The following is a 22,456-nucleotide window of genomic DNA, read 5'->3' on the forward strand; positions in this document are numbered from 1 at the left end:
TCCTTCTCCTTTCAGGATTGCTCCAAAATTCAGTTGCTGAGAAGAATATATCCCAATATTGATTCCCAAACAAGACTACATGGCTCATTACTGCGATGTTGTGAGTGGAAGGATAAATAAGGTCAGATGTCAGTCTAGAGAAACATGACCTAACGTTCTTCCCAACCACATTGTTTCAGTGAGACATCTTCACAGCTGCTTTAAGAGCAGCAGCAGAGCAGTGGCAGAGGCACCTGTATAGAAGTTTTATCTTTACTGTCTCTCCTCTAATTTATAAACAATTAATTTAAGCAGCTTGATAATTGTTGGTAATTAGAAGGTACCATCAATCAACTAATCTCCTGCTGGGGAGGAGAGAGAAACATTTTGATTTTGCTTTCCTGGATGCCCACGTTGATGATGAGCACTGTGCCCCAGCCCAGCTACCAGCACACCAGCCCCAGGTCCTGCTGCAGGAATCCCAGGCTGGGGTACCACTAACCCCATCCACAATGTACCCAGGCTCTTAGGAACATCCAGGTCCTCCCAGAGAAAAGGGACAGAACACGGCTGAGCATAGAATGATAGATTCTGGCTTTTTACAGTAGGGATTCTAAGGGGTTGTTTGTTTGTTTGTTTGTTTCTTCAAACTAAGGAAGCAGTGTCAACAGAGCGGGGAATTGATGCCAGCCATCTGCTATGCAACCATTGCTTAGGTCCCAAGCATTGCTTTTCCCAGGCTTTCCTCAGGCCGAGGAAAACAAACAGCCTGGGCAGAACAGGGATGCACAGCTGATGTGGTGCCACTCTATTTTCCTTTGCATGTTTGAAGCACATTTGCTTGAGCAAGATTTCATCTGTTCTTTCAGCTCTTTAAAACACAGCAATTGGCAGAGAGAAGAGAAACATTAAGAACAGAAAGCACAGGCCTACTGGAAGAAAAAATTAACACTACTGTGTTCTTCCTTCCTTTTAGGTATAAATATGAAATCTACTGTTAAGTTTTACAAGCTTTGACAAATTCCTGCCTTCCTCATCAGTCTTGATGTACATAATGCCTGCCTTACTGTGCTGGGAAAGGGTCCAGAAGTGCTTTGTTTGGCACATTAAAATTTGAGCTATAAAGCATTAATTTAATATCAATTTAAGTTTAACTACACTACTTTGTAGCAACAACAAAAATTCAAATGAATAAAACAGAGGGGAGAAAGATCACACAGGTTCACTTGAGTTCAAAACCATTCCCTACTTCTATAGAACAGAGAAGAATTTATCATTCGAGTGATTTAATTTATTAGTGTGACATTTCTATTTGGAATTTGTTTTGGGTTAGCTCCTTCCCTGGAGAAGACACAGGAATCCCTCACCTTAAAAAAATGTTTTACTTGTAATAGCACACCATAGCTTGAATCTACGATGACTTTATTAATTATACATTGTTCTCAATGCATAATTATGTAAAGTGCAACAAATTCAGCCTGATTTAGTTTTCCCTTCTGTGGCAAAAGCACATTCATATTTAATAAAGCTACAATAACAAAAGTGAAAGTCTAAACTCCCTGCACTGCCCATGGTTATGAAGACCATAAATTAAAGCTTCTGTCGGGGTCCTTTGAGGGAAATGCAGCAATTTAAAAAAAGTATCCAAAATAGACTTTTTTTTTTTTTTTTTAAGTGAGGGAATGAAAAACTAAACATTATGCTCCAACAGTTTTACTACAAAGCCAGTGTTATTTTCACTCAAAGTCACATCAATGACATTTATTATACATAAGCTTTCAGAAGAAACACTAAAAACATAATATTGTTTTAGCCTGCTAGCACAACAAGCCATGTATTTTTTAAAAGTATTCTACTTAAGGTTTCCAAGCATTCTTTAATGGCATCTCAGCTCTGCTTTCCCCTCCCATTTTAAACGTATTCAGATTTTTTCTAAATCACAGAATGGCAGGGATTGGAAGGGGTGTCTAGAAATCAAGTCCAACCCCCTGCTAGAAAAGGTTCCCTACAGCAGGTGGCACAGGTGGGCGTCCAGATGGATCCTGAATATCTCCATAGAAGGAGACTCCACCAGCGATGTGGATAGCCTGCTCCAGTGCTCTGTCACCCTTACTGTAAAGAAGTTCTTCTGCATGTTTCTATGGAACTTCCTTTGTTCAAGATTTTGCTCCCTGTTCTACTGCTACACACCACCAAGCAGAGCCTGGCTTCATTCATTTGCCTCCCTTTTCCTTTTAGATATTTATAAACATTAATCAGATTCCCCTCTTCAGTCTTCTTTTCCCCAGGCTGAACAGCCCCAGGTCTCTCAGCCTTTCCTCACACAGGAAACCCTCCAGGCCTTTCATCATCCCTCCAATAGACTTCTAGGAGGTCACTGTCTTTCTTTTATACATACATATATATATATATCTTTATATAAATCTCCTAAATCACTTTACTTAAGCTCTCAGTTTGTCAGTTCTACAGGTTTAGTCACTGTTTAATACAAAAAAATTCCCAAAACAGAAAAACTTGTCTGTCTAGACCAAAGACAGCAGGAAAAGGGCTGATGGGGAACTCACGTGGTCACTCTTTTGAGATGGAAAAGAGGGAGAAGAAAGAAGAGCAAACACTGGGAATGACCAGCAAATTCACTGCAGGCAGCACAGCTGGAGCAGCATTTATGGAGACAGAGGTGCAGCCCAAGGACTGTGGTGACGACCCAAGTTATTTTGTGACACCTTAAGGGAGATTCAGAGGTGTCAAGCTGGATAGGAAGAAAATCCAGCAGCACACTGAGAAATTTATGTAGGAAAGATGTGCTGTGAGGATTCACACTGCAGATGTGCTGGAGGGCTGCGACAAGAAGCTTAAATCTGAGGCAAGGAAAGACAGAGGGGACAGCAACGTGACCAAATAAAAGGAGAGCAAACTACGTGATAAATTTCCCAACTAAGATTCTCCTCCTCCCCCCCGTAACTTTTGAGTAAAATCACACTGCTCCCTCTGCAAAACCTCACACTGCAGCTTATGAGAAGAACCCCTCACCCACATTAGCCTTGGCAAGCTTTATTCTGGGGGCAAAGCTCATATACCAAAACACTGCTGGAAGAAATCAAGCTTTCAAAACAAAGGTAATAACAATGCAAGTCTACAACTACAGCACATGACAACCTGCACAGCCAGGGAGTTTAAAAACAAAAATCTTCTCAGTGCTAGCACTTAGGTCTTGCCTGAATGTTCCTAAGGACAGTCAGAGAGTTTGGGAAGCTGAAAACTTCTGCAGCTCATTCTCCAAAAAGGAGCTCAAAAACCTAAAATAGCCTATCTGATCTCATAGCCTTCTCTCTGGCTTCTTAAGGGGTTTGCTGACATCCCTCAAACCGTTTGAGAGCTCATACCATGTCAGTTTTCTACGAAAATGGATATCCATCTTGAAAATACCCCAAAGGCGGGGCAGAGGATTTTGATGGCTCATTTCCACCAGGCTTGCTGGCACCTAGCTCACAGAGAAAGCTGGGCTGGTCTAAGTGCCCACACATGAGATCACTGTGAGACTTGGCTTTTTCTTTCTGGATCTCTTATATTTTTTCCATATCCAGTATCTTCATAGGAACAAGTTTAGCAATAGCAGACTGACGATAGTGTAAATCTGCACATTTTGTTAAAGTCAGCCTAAACACATCAGACCAAAGCCAAAAATAACAGCCCACTTCAGTACATGTTGCTTTGATGTCGTATCCCACTCATGCTTTTCTCTACCTCTTCCTAAAGTACAAGTTCCTTCTACTTTCGCAAGAAAAGGAAAGTTCTCTAGATCTTCTTCTTCCCTTATGATCCTCATTTTGAGCACTGCTGATCGCATGAAATTTGGCACACAAAATACAGATCAGAGCAAAATAGTCTTCACAGCCCTCAACATAAAAATCAAAGCTAATTAATATTTATATCTGTAAAAAGAGTGCCAAAGATTACGCATAAGAAAAACACAGAAGGAACCTGGAAACATCTAAAAAATTAAAACCATTTATCTGAAGCAAAAGATAAGCTGAAGGAGTTTACAAAAGACAGTGATGAATGTAGCAATTTGGAAAGTGAGAAAGAAAGCAAGCTTGAGAAGTTCTGGAGGAGGAGAGCAGGGAGGACTAATAGGAGAGACTTTGGAGGGAGCAGAAGAAAGGAAGGTAGCTGAGTGCAAACTGTTTTCTATGGCAATAAAACAGAAGGGAGCATCCTCATCCCTCATCTGACTTCTGTGACCTCAGTATAGTTAAAAGGATCGAAGGGACTGTAAAATATTAAGCTGAAGTCTCGGCACTAAAATCCTCTCAACCCATAGTATAAACAGCTTGTCTCCTTCATGGGATTTTTAGTTCCAGTATCTAAAGGCAACTGACAGATTTACAGCTTTGAAGGAAGGCAATCTGGACTGCTTGGGAAATCAAGGGCTGCCCACGGACCTCTGGGCTGCAGAGAGGAGCTGAGGATTGCTGCTTCCCCACTGCAGCAATTGGCATAAAGCAGCTGAAGCTTTCCGGTCTTTGTCCTAAACAACTTCATTTTTTGCATAAGTGCATTGGCTATTGAGTGACCTCCTCACAGCAATTAAGGACTCTTGCAAGAGGGGCTGTTGCTGTGAAACTATCTCAATTCAACACCTGCTGTATAGACTGGATGTGGTGACCCATGTGTTCCCTGCCTATCCCATGATTTCCATCATGTATTTTCTGCTGAAGGGTATGAAGATATAAAAATGTAGTTCTAAGAGAGGAAAACAATGAGACGCATAAAGGACAGAAGTCTATTGAACAAGATGATGCACAGAACATACAATAAAGAATTTCTTTAAATTGCAAGGTTCGTTATCGCCACAGGAAGCTTTACTACATCAAAAATTAATTGCCCAGCTTTAACATCTGTTATATCGGTGATTTTCAATGTTCATTATCATATTAAGAAACTAGCTAGATACTTAAACAACCCTGACACCATATGAGCATTACCCCATAAAAGTCATTTAAATTCAGCTAAAGTGATCTTGAGCACTTGTATTACATCTCTGGATTGCTGATGGCTATGTCCAGCCTCTTCCCATCCAATCAAGATGCATTTTCCTGCCATTTTGCAGATGAGTTGGCTATTCATCCCAGGATTCTTGAGCAAATGGCAAAAGAAATGCACTGCTGGAAGTATTTTAGCTTTGCAAGAGACTGAACAGCACTGAAACGCTTTGCAAATTATTCTATTCAGCTTCTTACATCTATAGTTCTAATTTCTCAGTGCCTTTGAATAGCACATTGTTGGTTTTTTTCCCTTTCATACAACTTCTCTGTACTGCTTATCCTGCACACTTCCTACACAAACCACCTACGTTCTTCCACGCTAGCCTGTACACACCGTGTGTTCTAGCACTTAACAGGAAAATACAATCTCTTCATGCCATCAAATCGGACAAGCCACCTTCAAAAATAAAGTGCAATCCAAAAATAAAGGCTGCCAATCCAAACCAACGATGCTCTGGCCCCTTGCTTTCACCAGACACAGGAAAAACAGCTGCTCAGCCCCAGCTGGAACTCCAGAACAGTGCCATAACATTTTAAGGCAATACCATATTTTATCTCTTTATTCATAAATGAAGATAACTTTCTTTCCATGCTCTCATTACTGTTTTTGAGCTTCCTTCAAAACCTCCATTGTGCTCACCATTTTCAGTGATTTAATGGTCATCTTTCATCTCTTACACACAGGTTTTTCAAATAACATTCAATATTTCTGGCAACAATCTGAGAGAACTGCCTGATGGTAAATGTCTGTCCGCATTGCCTCAGTGAAAATGTAATCAATTAGAAGCCACAAAGGGACTTCAGCTTACCCAGATAAAATACAAGTTCATAGAAAACAAAACCAAAGCTAAGAGACAAAGCACTTTTGAGGTTTAGGGAAAAACATACAAGAAATACAGCAGCAGCACAATATGTGAGCCCTATGATTACTTCCATTTCTTTTGTTCCAAGTGAAAACGTTTAAGCAGCTGCATGGTGAAGCCAGCAGGGCCAGGGGATGCAGGGTGCCCCAGGATCCCTGCTGCATGGCCAAGCTGCTGGCACAGAGCAGCCAGGGGACAGGCTTCAGTCAGGAGGACACTGCTGACAGCCACCCTAGCCATAGAGCTTGTGTTGTGTATTTTTTCCAGTATTCCACTTGCAGTTTTGCTACCTGTCTGCTCATATCTACAAGCAATAGATAGCTCAGGCAAGAGAACCTTCAGACCACTGTTTTTCCCCAGCCCATGCCAGTATTAACCACAAGGCACTTGGGAAGCAGCACCTGAGATGAGATTGGCTGCCTCAGCCCTGGGCCCAGCAAGCAAAAGTCTCCTCTGCAACTGGCATGAACAAGTCCCTCACCAGAAACCTGCAAAGGTTTTAAACATAGCACTGAATTCAATCCATCAATTACATTCCTGATTGTGTCCGCTTTTTGTGCAAGAGAATTCTGACCCATCCATCATCTCACAGTTGGGAACAGAATGAAGGCATCTCTGTTTGGAGTGAACAGATAAACACGTGAAACTTAGAAAACATTTTCCCTCCTTGCGTACCAAGGGAATTTTTATAAATAGCTTGGATTCCAAATGCAGTGAACACTCAGACCACTTGCTTAGAACACATGCTGCTTCCTCCAGCTGCTGCTGGCTGAGGGAAAACAAGTCCTTTCGGCCCATCCACGTTTGTGCCACATTTTGAGCGCTTGGTGGAGCAAAGAGTTGACAGAGCGTCAACATGAAGATGCCAATTAGCACACTGCCATGACAGCACTGCATCTTCCAAGGAAACCAGGGATGATTTTACATCTTCTCTAGGAATCAAGTTGCTCATAAACTCTGCAGGTTCTCATTCCTTTTGAGAAAAGCTTGTTATTCTTCCACAATAAAAGTAGTAAAGGACGAATTTAAAAGTGAGCGGAAAAGCTATTTTAATGAGGTGGGACAAAAATTAGGAGTGATCACAGGCCAAATTAAGTCATACTGTTGGGAATTACCTTATTAATAAAGAACTCCACTGCTTGTCACTTTTTTTTTTTAAAAGGATCAGCAATATTTTTTCTGCAATCTATTTGTGATTGACAATCACTTCCCTGTAATTTGCCTCTCTGTGAAGAAAAATCACATGAATATTTAAGCAACAGCAGAGGCAATGTGTTACTCTTACCAACCGTAAATACCAGAGATGCTGCAAAGAGCAACCCTGATATGGACTGAATGCCCCCAGTCCCTGGGACAATTTCTTTCCCACCTTGCCAAGATCTAGAACCCATAGAACATTTTAAGACGGAAAACAGTACTTTGGAAAACACAGATGCTCACTTACACCTTCATGTTAAAAGAACAGCATGGAACTGAATGGCTGAAGGGAATGCAACAGACATTTCTCTACAGTTTATACCAAATGATTGAAAGTGTTCTGACTTGTGGTCCCCACTCTGAGACTATCAAGAGACGAGGTAAGCACCCTCAGGTCTGCTCTGAGCCCAAGGCAGCTTCACCAGGAATTACTCCATTCAATCACAAGGCCTCAGCCCAGCTCACGGGGACTTCAACAGCCTTCTGTTTTTTTCTGGACTAGCATAAAATGCATTCTGATACTTCCAACATAAATAAAACATGAAAATGTGAAGGTGCTTTCAAAAATCAATCAGCATACTGACTTTTCATAGTGCCTCCTGTGAAAAAGTCTTCTAGCATTCAGTGGGACAGAGAAACACCTTGAGAACCCTACAGACAGGAAGAACCATCAGTTATCATTAAGCATCTATTAAATTCTATACAACTTTCCTATAATGGATATTCTGCTTCTAGTTGAATGGATTGAAAATTTCATCATAGCCTGAGGCAGAAGGAGCACAGCAGTCCATTGTGTCTTGAAATCATTATAACAAGAATTACTAATTTTTGAGGCAGTTCTATTTAATAGCATCCATTGCAGCTCTTCACCACTTCTCAGGTGCCATCGCAGCACAGTGTTCAAAGGCAGGAAATCTGAAGGATAAGACTCCAAAGGCAGCGGTAACTCCTGCCCTACAACAGTGATTAGCACCAGAAAAGTCTAAGTTTAAAATGAGTTTCTGCTGTTTTGTTTCATATGAGCAATTTTGGACTAATAGCTGTCCCTTCTGTTATTAGTGTTGAGGAGTAGGTCATGCTGCAGAAGTCCTGCAAGGTATGCCTGGCGATGATTTCAGCTGCTGCTACCAGTATCTTCGGGCATTCCTTCTGAACAAGCAGAGGAACATCATTTACATTACAGTTAGAAAGCAGATAGATACCCCGTTCTGATGGCCTTCGTGTAACATATTTCTAGGAGTCACAGTTTGCACTCAGCCAAACGGTTGAGTGCCCAGGAGACTCTTACCACTTAATTCAGAGCAATCTAAACAAATGTTCCTATTCTAATCATTTAATACTTCTCAAAGGCCTCAGCCATGCAGTCACAGATCAACAATTTCAAGGTAGATGCAAAGAAGAGACTGTTTTCTTGCTTATCAATTTGCATGTTTAAAGCAATAATATTCTTCCTTACAGTTACAAACGAGGTGCTCGATTTACTGCTAATGTTTTTAGAAGCTGACACTTGCAATTCACTGAATTCAAATCAAAATGTAAAGGATGGCATTATGACTTACAGCAGAGAGGCTTCCAGCACTACTGGAGGGAGCATCTTTCCATCCTAAATAATCACATCAAGAGTAGGCTCCATTCTGACTTCATCCTGATGCATGTGACTTTATGATGAGCTCGGGCTCACCCAGAATTTATTTTATTTTACTTCAAGCAGAGAACATTTACACCTCCATATCACCAGACAAGATAATGACAAGGGTTGTTACAGTCTGCTTTTTTTCCCTCTTAAGCTTTCCAAAGAGGACTCTCCCTCTCAGAAATTATTACACCCAGAAAAATGATATTCATTAAATATAAGCAGTCAATGCTAATATTGAGGACAGCATTGAGCCTTTATCCTTTCATTCAAAAAGTAGAGATTTTTATGGTAATCCTAGTCGCAAGGAGAGATCAGTCTAAAGTTTTAAATCCTAAAGCACTAAATATATTTATATGTGTGGTTCTCTGCCCCTGTTATTTCTTCCAGACTAAGGTTTATCTTTCAGATTTTACACTCTCCACTGAACGCAAATGTGCATATCTGCCAAGAACATGATTCCCAGGCCCAACAAGTACCTATGCAACATCCACTCAGTACAGATATTTCTGTACTGAAATACCCAATGAGATGAATTCTACTCCTCCTATTTGCCATTTTTGGCTTATCTGTTTAAGCACAGCTCTATCTCCAGTGAAACATCTGGAATGTATTAGCTAAGTTTTTGTGAACAGAAAATTAGAATGACTTAATTACAGAAAAGTTCTTGAGATACTAAGAGACACAAACAACACAGCCAAAGCTGAACTGAGGCATCAAAGTTCTTCGACTCCTTAAGATCCATGCAATATTATTTGCAACTTTGAATGTGATGTCACTTCTCTATGAATCCAATAGCTGCATTAAACTGATAACATGTCAATATATCTTAGGGAAAAGTAATAAACCCTGCTGTGAAACACTATTTCCGTAGAATCTTGGAGGAAAGATAACTTCTTACACAAACTCATTTTTCATTTCCATGGCATTGTCTTCTTTCTCCAACAGGATATAAGATGATTCCACAAAAAACTTCAAAAATAAGTGCTTATTCAAGCTCACTCTTTACACAAAAGCTGCCCATCTAAAGAAATTAATAAAAATAGAAATGTATTGTATTCCTCCAGAAAGAGAACACTCGAGATCAGCAGAGCTAAACTATTTCAAGCTCTTTTCAAGGCAGAGGCATCACCTTCCACCAGTTAAAAGGATAGTTTAGTTGAAATAGAGCATTTTTACAATAGGAATCACTTTTCCTGTGAGGGTGGGGGGAAAAAAAAAGAAAAAAAAAAGTAATTTGAAATGTTTTAACTGCTTAGTCCAAGGAACTCAGCAATGGCCATTTTCCACCTTTGCCTGAATTAGTTGCCTTTGCAGTGCACTCAGACATCACTTATACTATATTTTCTTCACTTTGTCTATAAGTCTTTTGTGCATAGGTGGTATGGTAGAGAGGTATAGGCATCAGCTTCCATACAGCAAGAAAATCTTCAACAAGGACTAGGTTCTCCAGCCCTCTTAATGTTGTTATGTGCACTATCAAGGACCACAAGGACATCATTTACCATACTTCTGTAACTTCCTTCTAATTTAATTTCCCATTGAAGATCTCTTTGAAAGATTAGCAGTACTGTCATTAGACAAAGTCATTGTAACTCTTCTGGAACAGAGCAGCTCAGAGTTTCTTGCTTCTAGCACTGTAGTAGCAGAGTTAACACCACTCTTCTGCTGGGGCAGGGGAAGAAGCAGAGGTGCCTGACCCAACAGCCCACCCCAACTCTGCTCCTGCACAGCAGGAGAAGCAACTGGCTTGGTTTGGACTCCAGCAGAATTAACAGTATAGTTCTCTCTGGCCTGGCACTACTCTCCAACTTAGCACCTGAGAAGCAAGGTCAGCCATACCACCTGCACATGGGGCATGCATGCCCTTGGCTTCAGTACAGCCCTTTGTCAGCCCAGGGCACGTGCCATCACCATACCTGTGTGCTCCCAGCAAGAAACTCCTTTTTCCAACCACAGCTGCTCTCTAGCTGCACTTAGCAATGCTGATGCATCTTGAATGCTGGCCAACCAGCAGGTATTTTGCTGATTGTCATTTTAATAATAATTTTAGGACTCCTTTCCTGCACAGTGCTGCAGATGCTGACCCTGATCTAACAAAACCACTTTCAGTTATACAAGAAATATCCCCTACCATGAGGTACTCAAAGGGTGAGCCGTAAGAATGTGCTTAAAGGCAATTCAACACTGTGGAGTTAAGTTACTCATTAGCTGGTCACCTGCTGGCACCATTCAAGCTAAGTTCCTGGCCCCTACTCTGCTTGGAATTTCAGAATCTTAAGGAATTTGCATCATTCTTCATACAATTTTCAAAAACAAAACAGTACTTCAGAACAAGACAAGATGTAACCAGGAAAGAAAAAGGCAGTTTTAGCATGACAGCTTCTTTCAGATGGATAGTCCAATGGCTTGGGAAGGGGGCCACAGCTCCCTAGGACAGCTGATAGTGGGCAGACCCAAAGAGTTTCAGTGGTATATAATGAAACATTACTAACTTTCAAACTTCCATCTCCAAACAATAAAAAAGCGCAACGTGAATTTGTAAGGTAAGTCTGCTGCAGGAAGCTTCACAAGAATATCCAAATATTGCAGTAAAAACATACCTTAACCACTTCTGCACAGTAAAACAGGAATAAGTTAGAGGGTATGACGTGGTTTTTAGGATATGGCAAAAAAGCTTCTACTTGTTGAGTTGGTTTTTACGTGTGCTTTCCCTTCCTAAACCCTCCACAGGATATCTCCCCTCCTCCCCCCCCCCAAAAAAAAGAAAAAAAAACTAAAGAAAACAAGCTCAGAAAAAGATTGGGTGGTGTTTCTAGAATTCTCCATCAGTGAGATAATTCTACTGCCTTGTTTCCAAAGCAGCTGCAAGCAGGGAGGACTGGAGTTAAATAGTTTCTGTGCTATCTCCCATTGTTCTCTTTCAAATTAGTTTTCTTTGAGAATGGGACACACTATGCTTTTGTTGTCTGGTACAAGTAATTATCAGCCCCTGTCCACGTTTATGGTAACCAGCTCATGCAGAAGAATATGTCACTGTCTGTACTGGGACAAGGAAGGTAGGTCAATCAAGTCACATTGCATTTTGCACCTGACAGCACCAGATAATGACTACATCAGGAAAAAAAATCCCCATCATACACTTACTATATGTGAAATGATGCAACTAATGGGAAGTTCCCACACAGCTCCCACAGGGATTGTTTTAAGAGCTAGTTGGCGAGACTGGTTTTCAATTATCTTAACCTGTACAAATAGGACCGTTTGCATTTGTCACTGTATGTTCACAATGACATTTATGGAAATCCACCATCATTGACTACTGCATTCTTTACGTAGACACCAAAGGTTTCTCAGTGGCAAACAGGGCAGTGAGAATGGCATTGCCACATCAAAAGGTTTAATAGTAATTCCTCTACTCAATGTATCTCAAGCCAGGGGGATTTGTTCCCTTCTCTCCCACACCGAGCTGGTATCAGTCAGCTCAAGCAAGTGCATTTCTTGGGCTGATTTGGCTGCAGTTACAGTGCTCAGATCCCAGAGGTGCTGATTAAATCACCAAAGGCACACAATCAGACCTCCACATACAGAAGCAAAACAATAAATAACCATGCCTGAGAGAGGGCCACAGCCTGGAGCATGGGAAGGGCTGGGATAGCATGTGCAGCACTGCTGTCTTAGGGCTGAGCCTGCTGCCTCTGGCTCTATCCAACTCTCTTCTAACCTTCAGACACAGCACGGCGGAGAGCTGAACGTGCCCCACCAACCTTCCCCGCAGCAAGGAGCTCCTGCCATCACTACCAGTTTGGAGGCTGGGGTTTGGGGGGGGTTGTTCAGGCAGCCAGTAAGTGTCAGGCTGATTGCCAGGGCATTTCTGTGCACTCAGTGAGGGGAAGGAGGAAGGCTTTAAAAGAGATCTCCAAGGAGTAAAGACAGTAAAGTCCTAGAATAATTGTTTTACAAGATAGCAAAACAACTTTTGAACATCAGTCTTGCACAACCCAGTAAGTGATACTACCTCCAGTTATCAGTGCCAGCCACAGACAGCACTCCTTTAGAGCTGAGATGCTTTTTATTTATAAGTGTTTACCGCAGGCAAGATACAAAGATAAGGCATGACATACAGCCAGTACATGATAGACCACAGGTTTAAGTGTGCTTCCCACTAAGATTTAATTTACACAAAGAAGAGAAGCTCCAGCAGCAGAGGCTGAGACCAAAACCCCAGGGAATCCTGAATGACAGACCCCATGCCTACCTCAAGGCTGCTCTGTTGCTGATGCAGGGTAGAAAGCTCATACTTCAAAACTTGATTTTTTTTTTCCTCTTCTGAAAAAGCAGTGCAGCTTTGCACTTCAAATCAGCATTTTCAGGAAGAAAGAGCATTCACAGCAACGTGTTCCCTCAGCTCTAGCTGAAGTTCAATGGCAGAAATACAAGAGCACCTTCAACTGTTTACATATATCACCCTGAGAATAGACTGCAGTGAAACGTTTTGCATCAATAAAATCATTTAAGTTCATCTTTGTCAGGTCTTCTCACAATTTGTAAGATACCGCTGCATGTCATTAGGAAGTCAACCAAATTTGAAGGAGAGCTTAAAAATCAGAAGAAATTAGGTTTAGAGTTGCACAAAAACAAGAGCACATCCAGATGGAAAAAAATAAAATCCTATTCCACAGTGTATTACTATATGTAACAAAATTTGCTCATAATGTATTGAAATTATTTTCCTCATAACTTCTACCAGTATGAAATTTTATTTGCTCTGCATTTATTTTTCCATTACAGAAAGTAGGCTGCTGAAATGATTTCTCTAAGTCATTGAATCACATTTACAGGAAAAATTCTCTGCTTTGGAATACTCCATACCGTGAGGTGCCAGCTTTCTGCTGCAGCTAGATCATAAAACTCTACAGAACTATGGGTAGAGAATATTTCTGGCTCACAAAATAGCACACAGCTAGGTAACAGCTGTAGGGAAGATGACCAGAATGCCTGATTTCACACCACAAAGACCGCTTGCCCATACTACTAGCATTCCATTGATGATACTCATCAGACTTTGGTATCTGCTTGCTGTGCTTGGAGTGCTCATTTAGCCAACTCCTATTATTCACCACACACCATAATGAGTCAGGCCAAGCACTTCAAAACCCTGTGCCTGCATCACCAGGTACATGGGTTCCAAAATCCCACATACAAGGCCACAGCAGTACTACCAGGAAGCCCAATTAAAGCATCAGAAGATGGTGTATCCCCCATTTCTCTGCTTCATTTATTTTTCCTGCCAGACTCCTTCCTTCTCTTAAGTTGAAGAAAATATCAATTAGTTTCTAATTAGTGCTTAGTCAAAAATATGTCACCTGAAAGGATATCATGTAATAAATTAATATAGAGTTGTACTATATTTTCACAGATAGAATAAAGAGTAGGCTGCATAAATATTGCTAAATTTCCAGTTTAGAATGTTACTTTTATTTCAGCTTCCTGAGCAGCAAGTTAAGTAGGTCACTCAAAGTTACACCAACATACCAAAAATTTCCAGGTGTTCAATTCCTGCACCGCTGTGAAAGAGGCAACAGGCTGCCCTTTCGGAGGACAGAACAAACTATGAGGAGCAACATTTCAACTCCACCATCAAAGACAACAGATAAAAGGAACAACTTCTCTCACCATAGGCACAAACAAGTTGACTGAGCAGCAGGAATACAGCATCAGAGAAAAGCCTACAAAAGGTTTTAGCAATAAATTACTTCTTGTTTTTAACAGTCTTCTTAGGTGCCATTTCAATCGACGTAGCTGGCATTCCCAAAGCAAGCACCAATAAACATAGTTAAGCCAGTTATTACAGCAGTCAGAAATGTCACATCAATAGTAATCCTCAGCTCATCAACACATGTTCCATCACAAAGTGGGCACTTGGTTGTTGCTAAATTAATCCTTCCGATACTGTTTTGTTTGCGTTGTTAATTACTGTGTTTCACGTACATCCCCTAATAAACCAGAGCTTACCACATAATCACTGCACAACAGGGTAACACACGGATGAGAGTCATTGTTCAAAGCCACGTCAGAAACGTACTGACAAGTAAATGCTGTTGTATTTGCTTTCTTGTCAAAAGTGAAACAAATGAACTGGAAGCACGTCCTGCAAGTCTGCTTTCACAGCAGGAGCACAGAGCCCACCCTACATAGGTCAAAATACCATTATTTGTTTGGAAAAGCATTACGCAGAAATGTCATGGTTTTACTGGAATATAAGAGAGCAGTGCGATATTTACCTGCACAAACATTGCCAAGCAGCAGCAAATCTTGAAGAAATGGTCAAGTCATATCAAAAGTCATAATCAAAAAGTTATCAATAAAAAAAAGACAAAAATCTCAGAGGGAAAAAAAAAATGATAAAGAGCTTCATCTTTCACAAGGTGCCAGGAAACACCTATTTTCCAGAGGAACAAAGAAGAACTTCCCAAAGATTTCAGACTCAGATCTGTAGCACTGATTCAACTTCCATAATTTTTTTGGAGTTACATTCAAATATTGCTTTCTCTGAGAAAACTGCCAAAAACATCCTGAGATTCATCAGTTAGCAAGCTACAGAAACGTATGCTCATGCAACCTATACACATGAGTGACTCAAGTTTGGAGCACAGAATAAGTGATATCCCTTATTTCCAGTAAGCAAAATAGTTGTATTTTTTGTCAGGAACTTTACACACAATTTGTTTACTTTCAGGGAGGTAACAAAACTCAGCTGCTTATTTTTCTCTTAAAGTAATGCTGAGGCAAATAGAAAGAGCTCTGTGGAAGTAAGCATGATTCTTTTTTTCAGCTACGCATACAGATTTGCTTAATTTCATTTATGCATTCGCAAAGTATCAGCCGCACACTGTCCTTGATCAGGTACTGACCATGGGCAACTACAGCCAGCTCACAGATCCACCTGGGTGAAAGCACATGTAACAGAGGGACCTGACAGCACTTCAAGTATTTGCAGACGACGCTGAGCTGAGGGGTGCAGTCAACATGTCCAAGGGACAGGATGCCATCTGGAGAGACCCAGTCAGGCTAAGCAGTGGACCCAGGAGAACCACAAGAGGTTCAACAAAGCCAACTGCAAGGTCTGGCACCTGGGTCGTGGCAACCCCACTATCAAGAGATGCTGGGGGATGGAAGGATTGAGCGCAGACCTGCCGAAAAGGGCTTGGGGTGGTTGCCTGGTGGATGGCAGCTGGACATGAAGCAGCACTGTGCCCTCGCAGCCCAGAAAGCCAACCGGATCTTGGGTGCATCCAAAGCAGCACAGCCAGCAGGGCGAGGAGGGGATCTGCCCTTCTGCTCTGTGCTGTGAGACCTCACCTGGAGCGCTGCGTCCAGATGGGGAGTGCTCAGCACAGGAGAGACACGGAGCTGCTGGAGCGCATCCAGAGGAGGGCCACCAAAATGATCTGAGGGATGGAACACCTCCCTGCGAGGACAGGCTGAGAGCTGGGCTGTGCAGCACGGAGAAGGGAAGGCTGTGGGGAGAGCTGAGAGCGGCCTGTCAGTATCTAGAGGGGCTGTGAGATGGAAGAGAACAGGCTCATGAGCAGGGTCTGTTGTGACAGAACAAGGAGAAATAGTTTCAAGTTAAAAGAGGGGAGATTTAGACTGGATATTTAGTCAGCACGTGTTTGTTATCTCTCTCACTGCTGACAGCTTCCCTGCCTGTGTCACAGGCTGCTCTCTGTTCTTCAAGCAGCCACTTGCCCAGAGCCTGCAACATCGGCAGCTCTGCACCACTGCCAAGATGAAAAGCTTTCCTGCTGCCTGCCTGAATCCATGCATTTACTTCTCACCAGCAAAATAGACATACAGAAAAGGTAACATCCACTTGTGTTTTAATATATTCTTGGTTGATAGATGAGCTCCAAGCTTCAGCTTCTGCCAAGACCTTTCTCATGTCGTCCAGAAAGTGAAAGCAGCACAGCTGAAAGGCAGGCAATAATGTGTGCAAATGTGACCTGATGCAGATCAGTAAGCATGTAGTTTGGGGCAATTAAGTTCCAGCTCTTGCCAATACTAAGTCTGCATTAGAATTACTTATTTTCATATTAGCAATGCTGGCAACCAACTGTTCCAAATGATAGCTTATCAGACACACATTTTTTATCCTCTCGGTTCTTTTTGCTTATAAACATAGCACACAAAAAAAAATGCAGTACGAAGGTAGGTAAGCCTGCTGCATAAGGATAAGAATACATTTCAAAGTAAACCTGCATCTCTACTAACTGTAAAAGAAAATTTACGTATATGCTATGAAAAAGAAGAGCAGCCTACCATGAAAAAAGGTGAATTTGACGGGAAGAGAGAAAAATGCATCTAAATGCCAGCCAAGAGGTCATGCTAACAAACAGCTGTGAGACAAGTTTGAAGTAGTCATTAAGAAGTGATGAGCTCTGATGCACTGGTCCCACTGACTTGTGCACAGAGCCATTTGTGTAAAGCCTTGGCAATGCCTCCAAAGGATGCACACGCTGCTGGTGCATACACAAGCCCATAGTCCACCCAAATTCCTGCAACAGGGTATCACTGGGGAAGTGAGCTCAAAAACCATCTGCAAAAACCTGCTCTACCAATGTGACAGAGCACAGCGTTGCTTCCTTCCAGAGGGCCAAGGAAAACAACCCAACGAGCTCACCCTCTGCAGCTGCGATGCACCAAAGGCGCACACACTGCGCTTCCTCCTCGCTTTCCTCTGCAAACTTTGCAAAACAAGGAAAGCCAACCACAACCAGAGAGTTTAAGTGTGTCAGGTAGGTAAAATACAACCCACTAAAAACTGCATCGGGCTGTAGTGAAGATAAAAAAAAAAAAACTCCCCTTACAGGTGAAATATCACACTGGAAAAGCCAGCTAGCAACTCAATAACCTCTTCTGAAAATATATGATGGCCATAATGCCTTGGATGGACAGAACTGTACTGAAAAGGAGGAAAAGTTGATGGCTATTTGCAGTCTGCCTGGAAAGCACACAGTGCGACCTGCAGCTGTTTAGACTCAACTGGTGCCACCAGATGCAATACTTGTGTGAAAGCAGCACTACAATACAACAAAGAGCCCACCAAAGCAGTGCAGACAGAGGGCATAAAATGCATCCAACAACACCAGTCCTGCATTAATGCTGCTGAGATTGCAGGGGAGAACGGGTCTGTCATGTGTCACATCCAGTTTCGCAAGGTTTTGTTCTCAGTGCACCTGAAAATCTGCAGAGGAAGATGCAGGGAGCGCCCAACACTCAGCATTGTCCCCTCTTCACAAACAGAGGCAATTGCCCAGTCCAGACCTGAGGTAAGAGCTTGATCATACCAAACAGCTACACCAACAGGAGCTTAAGGCATTCTTATTCAACAGCAAATCTCTGCAGAAACAGAGCAGCCTTGGGCTGAGGGACCTCACCTTACCTTGCCATAAATGATCAGAAGTAAAAATGCCTTCCTGCTTTAAATACTGATGAAGAAATTCCTACCTGAGGAGAGACAGGGCATCCTCCTTCCACATCACCCAACTCTAAGCACTGCTGCCCAGCTGTGAGACAAGGAAGGGATGCAGGCAGCACACACCATCTGCAAAGCCCTATGAGCAGCAATGGAGACAGACTGTGCCTCTGCACTCCAATGCAGTACCCTGCTCCTAGCCAGGCTCTGAGCTGAGCCCTTGGGGATTCAAGACCACACTGCTGACTAACAACAGAGGTATAACCATTACACCAAGAAGAGACCTCGCTGAATGCTCACTTTTTAGTGTTTTTTCCCCTGTTGAGTCATTTAAGTCATTTAAGCAGTTTACAAGGTAAACTATACAGCTAATTTGGCTGAGAACACAAGGTGCTTGCTTTATGCTCACAGACGTCAGCAAACACTTTGTTCAGATTGAGAGCAGGTTCTACGCACTGCAGCTACAATGACTATCACAAGCTTAGTTTAGCACCTAGAAGAGAGAAGCTTGACTGTGTTCATACTAGTCTCCTAATAATATCATCCCTCAGAAGGAAATGTGAGGGGGGAAAGACTGACGTCATTTCTGTGCTTGCTTGACTATCTGTACAGTTGGCCTCCATTATAACTCATCGCCAGCGATTTCATATCCTGCTGCATCTATGGTGGTGCAGAAGAGCAACTCCACTCCTGAACAGTTCTCAGTCCTCAAATAAATTAAACTTGAAGGACTATCCACGTATTATGCAGCATCTCAACTGCCACTACTTGATCTGGAAAATTTCACATCCTAACAATAAGCCCACCACCTCTACTCACACAAGACAACACAACTTTTCTTAGACTTCAGAACTTCAAAGAGGAATTCACATGAGAGGAAATCTAGGAAATTGCAGCCTAGCCTGCAGAAACAGCACTAAATTTTGTATGACAAAACACCGGATGGAAAACTGACTTTCCACTTCTTTCATAAAACATGAAACTGACTTCTTACTAAGCACTACGCAACTACAAATTAGTAGTAGTGTTATGGGTACAATAGCACAAAATAAGAAGAATTTGTGATTTGTTTGCCACACCAGAAAAACAAATAGGCTTAAAATGGAACAGGGGAAAGGCAGATCATAGACTAAGAAAGATACACTGAACACTGTGCAAAATTGACAAAAATAAAGCTAAGAGAGGCTCTTTTAAATGCTTGAAACACAAGGAGATTACCGCAAGGGCTGATCTAGGAGCTGTGTCATCCAATCCATTGCAAGGCAGGGAGAGGTCAGATGGACCACCAGGAGATGTTCAATCAGATGGTCCCTAACAGTTTTATAGCCTATAGTTTAAAACATACCAGAAGTGATAGAAATCATTTTGCTTCTATTCCCATCTGTCACTAGCTCCTTCATAGACTGAAGAGCTTCAGAATCCCTTTCCAAATGCAAGCACTTTTGTTCTCAGGCGTGTAGGAAACACGACGTAATAAATCCTGTAAGCCTTAAGTTCACCTCCACAAAGCACTTTGAAATATGTCAGAATCCTTGAAAAAGAAACATTAAAAATACAATACCAAAAACTTGTGAAATTTTAACAGCATTGCAGCCAAAGGCAATTGTGGTTGGAATCCACAAGCTCGAGGTAAGCGTGCCTTTTAAAGTCACCAAAGAGGCAGAAAATGAGTTACTAGATTTAGATGTTAACAAACATTCATTTTTCAGAGTCCTGGCTACTCTGGCTTCCCTATAGCTTTTAGCAGCCACATTGTGCTCCACTCCCCTCTTTCACTGCTTACCAGGCAGAGCAAGCAGTCCATCTGTACCACCAACACTGCTCAGTCAGAAACTAACAGCCATAAGCACACCAGCGATCTAACATACCCCACATGGCTCGTTTCTTACTGCTAACCACATTAGCAGTAAGAACTAACACCATCTCCCAGCTTCTCAGCTCACAGCTCCCCTTCCATAGCTTCAGCTGTTGACACTTAGTAGAAAACATAAAAGGTTAGAGATCCCTGTCTGAGGAGCACATTACAGGAAGGGAGATGCCAAAGCAAAGAGGTCACTAAGGATGAACAGGTAACACAGTCCTGTAAAGTTATCTGCATCCGCTCAAGTTAGGTTAGAGAGAGCAATCAGCTTTATCCAAATGGACTGTACATGGGTTAGGTGCACAGGAGATCCGTACGGAAATGGTGACCCTGCCTCTTACATCCCCAAAGCCCCAGATGACTACAGGTGCAGTCTAATCAGTTCCTGTGCAAGTGGGATGTTTAAGAAAAGAGACAGTACCACCAATAGGAATCCTAACCTGTTATTTTAAAGGAAGCCATCATCTTCAAAATACAGGTCTTATTCATTGTATGTCCAGCAATATATCTGCTATATCTCCTCAGCTTATAAGGACATTCTTCTCCTCTTTCCCATCTACTGCATTCTGAATTCCCTTCTTCACAACAACTACTGGGACCAGGCTATTAGCAGCACTACACAATCCATTCTCCCAGCGTTACTGTCCTATTTTCATCCAGATTGAGCTCCCTGACCTATGACAGAGCTTTCCACTATGATCAGCTTCATCAAGGCTCCCTGTGCCTCGCTGTCTAATAAGCTCAAAAGAATTCTGAACATCTTGTCATGGTTTCATTTTAACAGATTATTTTTCCTTAACTGAGATAGGCAGGAGCTAGTAGCTTCCAGAGCTCCCTTCAGATACCAAAGCTGAGCTGCAGAGTTCTAAAACAAGGTTGGGTTGTTTCCACTCTCTTCCATTTTACTCTTTCTTTTGACATGTTTGAGGGCTCTGTAAACAGACAAGAAATAGTTTTCCAGCTGGCCAGCTAAAGACTCCTAAATAGAACACCACAATAACAATGGTGGATTACATGAAGGAAGATGGGTTTTGCTCATCTGTAGCCACGCTCTGCCCCCAAGGGACAATTTTTATAAATACAGTAACGTTATTCAAATGGTTCCCCTCAATTCTAGACTCACCTCTTTATCAGTGGCAGGTAGCGTTGTCAAATATAAACGTGCCATCACAGTAATCCAGGAGCAAAGAGCAGATTGGAAAGCTCAAGATTGTCAAGCTATTTGCATTTCTGTTGTGAACAGCTTGCACTGCAGCTCCAAAGCAGGCCTTACATAAGCAGTAAGCTTCCTATTCTTTTCCATAAAATTCTAGCTGTTAACATGGCAGAAGTGTTAACAGCCAGTCAAACGCAAAATGATTTTACAGGTTTCCAGAGATGATGTCATTTGGGAACAATGTACTGCATTTACACATCACGTCTTAAAAAACACGGTCAAATGCAAATCAGAAATCAGAAATATAGTCAGTGTTTTACAATTTTGTAAATTTAAGGTTATGGATATAGAGGGAAGAAAGTTTGAATTTAGCACCGTAATTTGTGGACACAAAGATTCAACTTCACAATATTTAGTATGTACGCAAAAATAAGCTGCAGCAGAAGCAAATATATAGGGCACTAAAACAGCACTAACTAAAAATATTTCATTATTGTTGCTTCACTGCCCAAGTTCATAGACAGTCTCAACATAACAGTGCATATCAACGAGAGATGCTGCGAGAACAGACAGCCCGTGCGCCGCGCCAGCATATGCTCTAACTTGATCATTACATAAAGGGTTTTGTTCCTCCTCCCTTCTCTTTTCCCCTCAAGAACAATCCAGAAGAATGAGTGCACAACAGACTGGGTCCTATCCTGATTCACAGCTGCTGTATTCTTAATAACTGTATAGTTCTCAACAGTCTATCAAGACAGATGATGTTCAAATACATAATGGCCTAAGTTTGCTCAGCATTCACCCACAGCCAGGAATCTCACAGTGACAGAGTGAAGAAAGTGCATTTTAAAGAAAAGCAAAAAAAAAAAAAAAAAAAAAAAACCCACCATGCACTACAACCTGTGTAGTTTTAGATGCCTATTTTTAAGCCAAACATGACCCCTTCTCCCCAGCTACATCCGTCTGTTCTGCAGCACAACATCTCAGCGTGCCAACAGCTGAAAGCGATGTCAGCCATGCTTCAGTGGGGCAGAAAAGTACCTTCTGTTGGAGGGAACAGGACAGCAGAGTAATCCTAACAGGCAAAATTTAACGCTACGCTGCCCACCAACTTCTGGGGTGACACGTATGATCACGCACTTGGAAAAACACAGCAAATTATGGTAAAGGCTCAGATATTATTTGTGCCTGAGACACTGCCACAGAGCTCCTCACACAGACAGAGAAAAGTCCAGTCACGTACA

At 41.9% G+C, this 22,456-nt stretch overlaps 1 protein-coding gene across 7 annotated transcripts in view; it reads right to left on the minus strand.

The window, feature by feature from the left end:
- The window catches only part of GRIA3 (glutamate ionotropic receptor AMPA type subunit 3), a 542,807-nt gene extending 522,204 nt beyond the window's left edge, over nt 1-20,603 (minus strand). For 5 of the 7 annotated variants that reach the window (XM_085230479.1, XM_085230476.1, XM_085230486.1 and 2 more), the window contains exon 1: nt 18,228-18,343. The gene's annotated coding sequence lies outside the window, so the exon portion shown is untranslated. Of the gene's footprint in view, nt 1-18,227; nt 18,344-20,496 lie in introns of those variants that run through there. The other 2 variants (XM_085230480.1, XM_085230478.1) reach the window with 1 other exon arrangement.
- Between the last annotated feature and the right edge of the window lie 1,853 nt (nt 20,604-22,456).

This window comes from Meleagris gallopavo, chromosome 9, assembly GCF_905368555.1.
Source record: "Meleagris gallopavo chromosome 9, MGAL_WU_HG_1.1, whole genome shotgun sequence".
Lineage (NCBI taxonomy): Eukaryota > Metazoa > Chordata > Aves > Galliformes > Phasianidae > Meleagris > Meleagris gallopavo.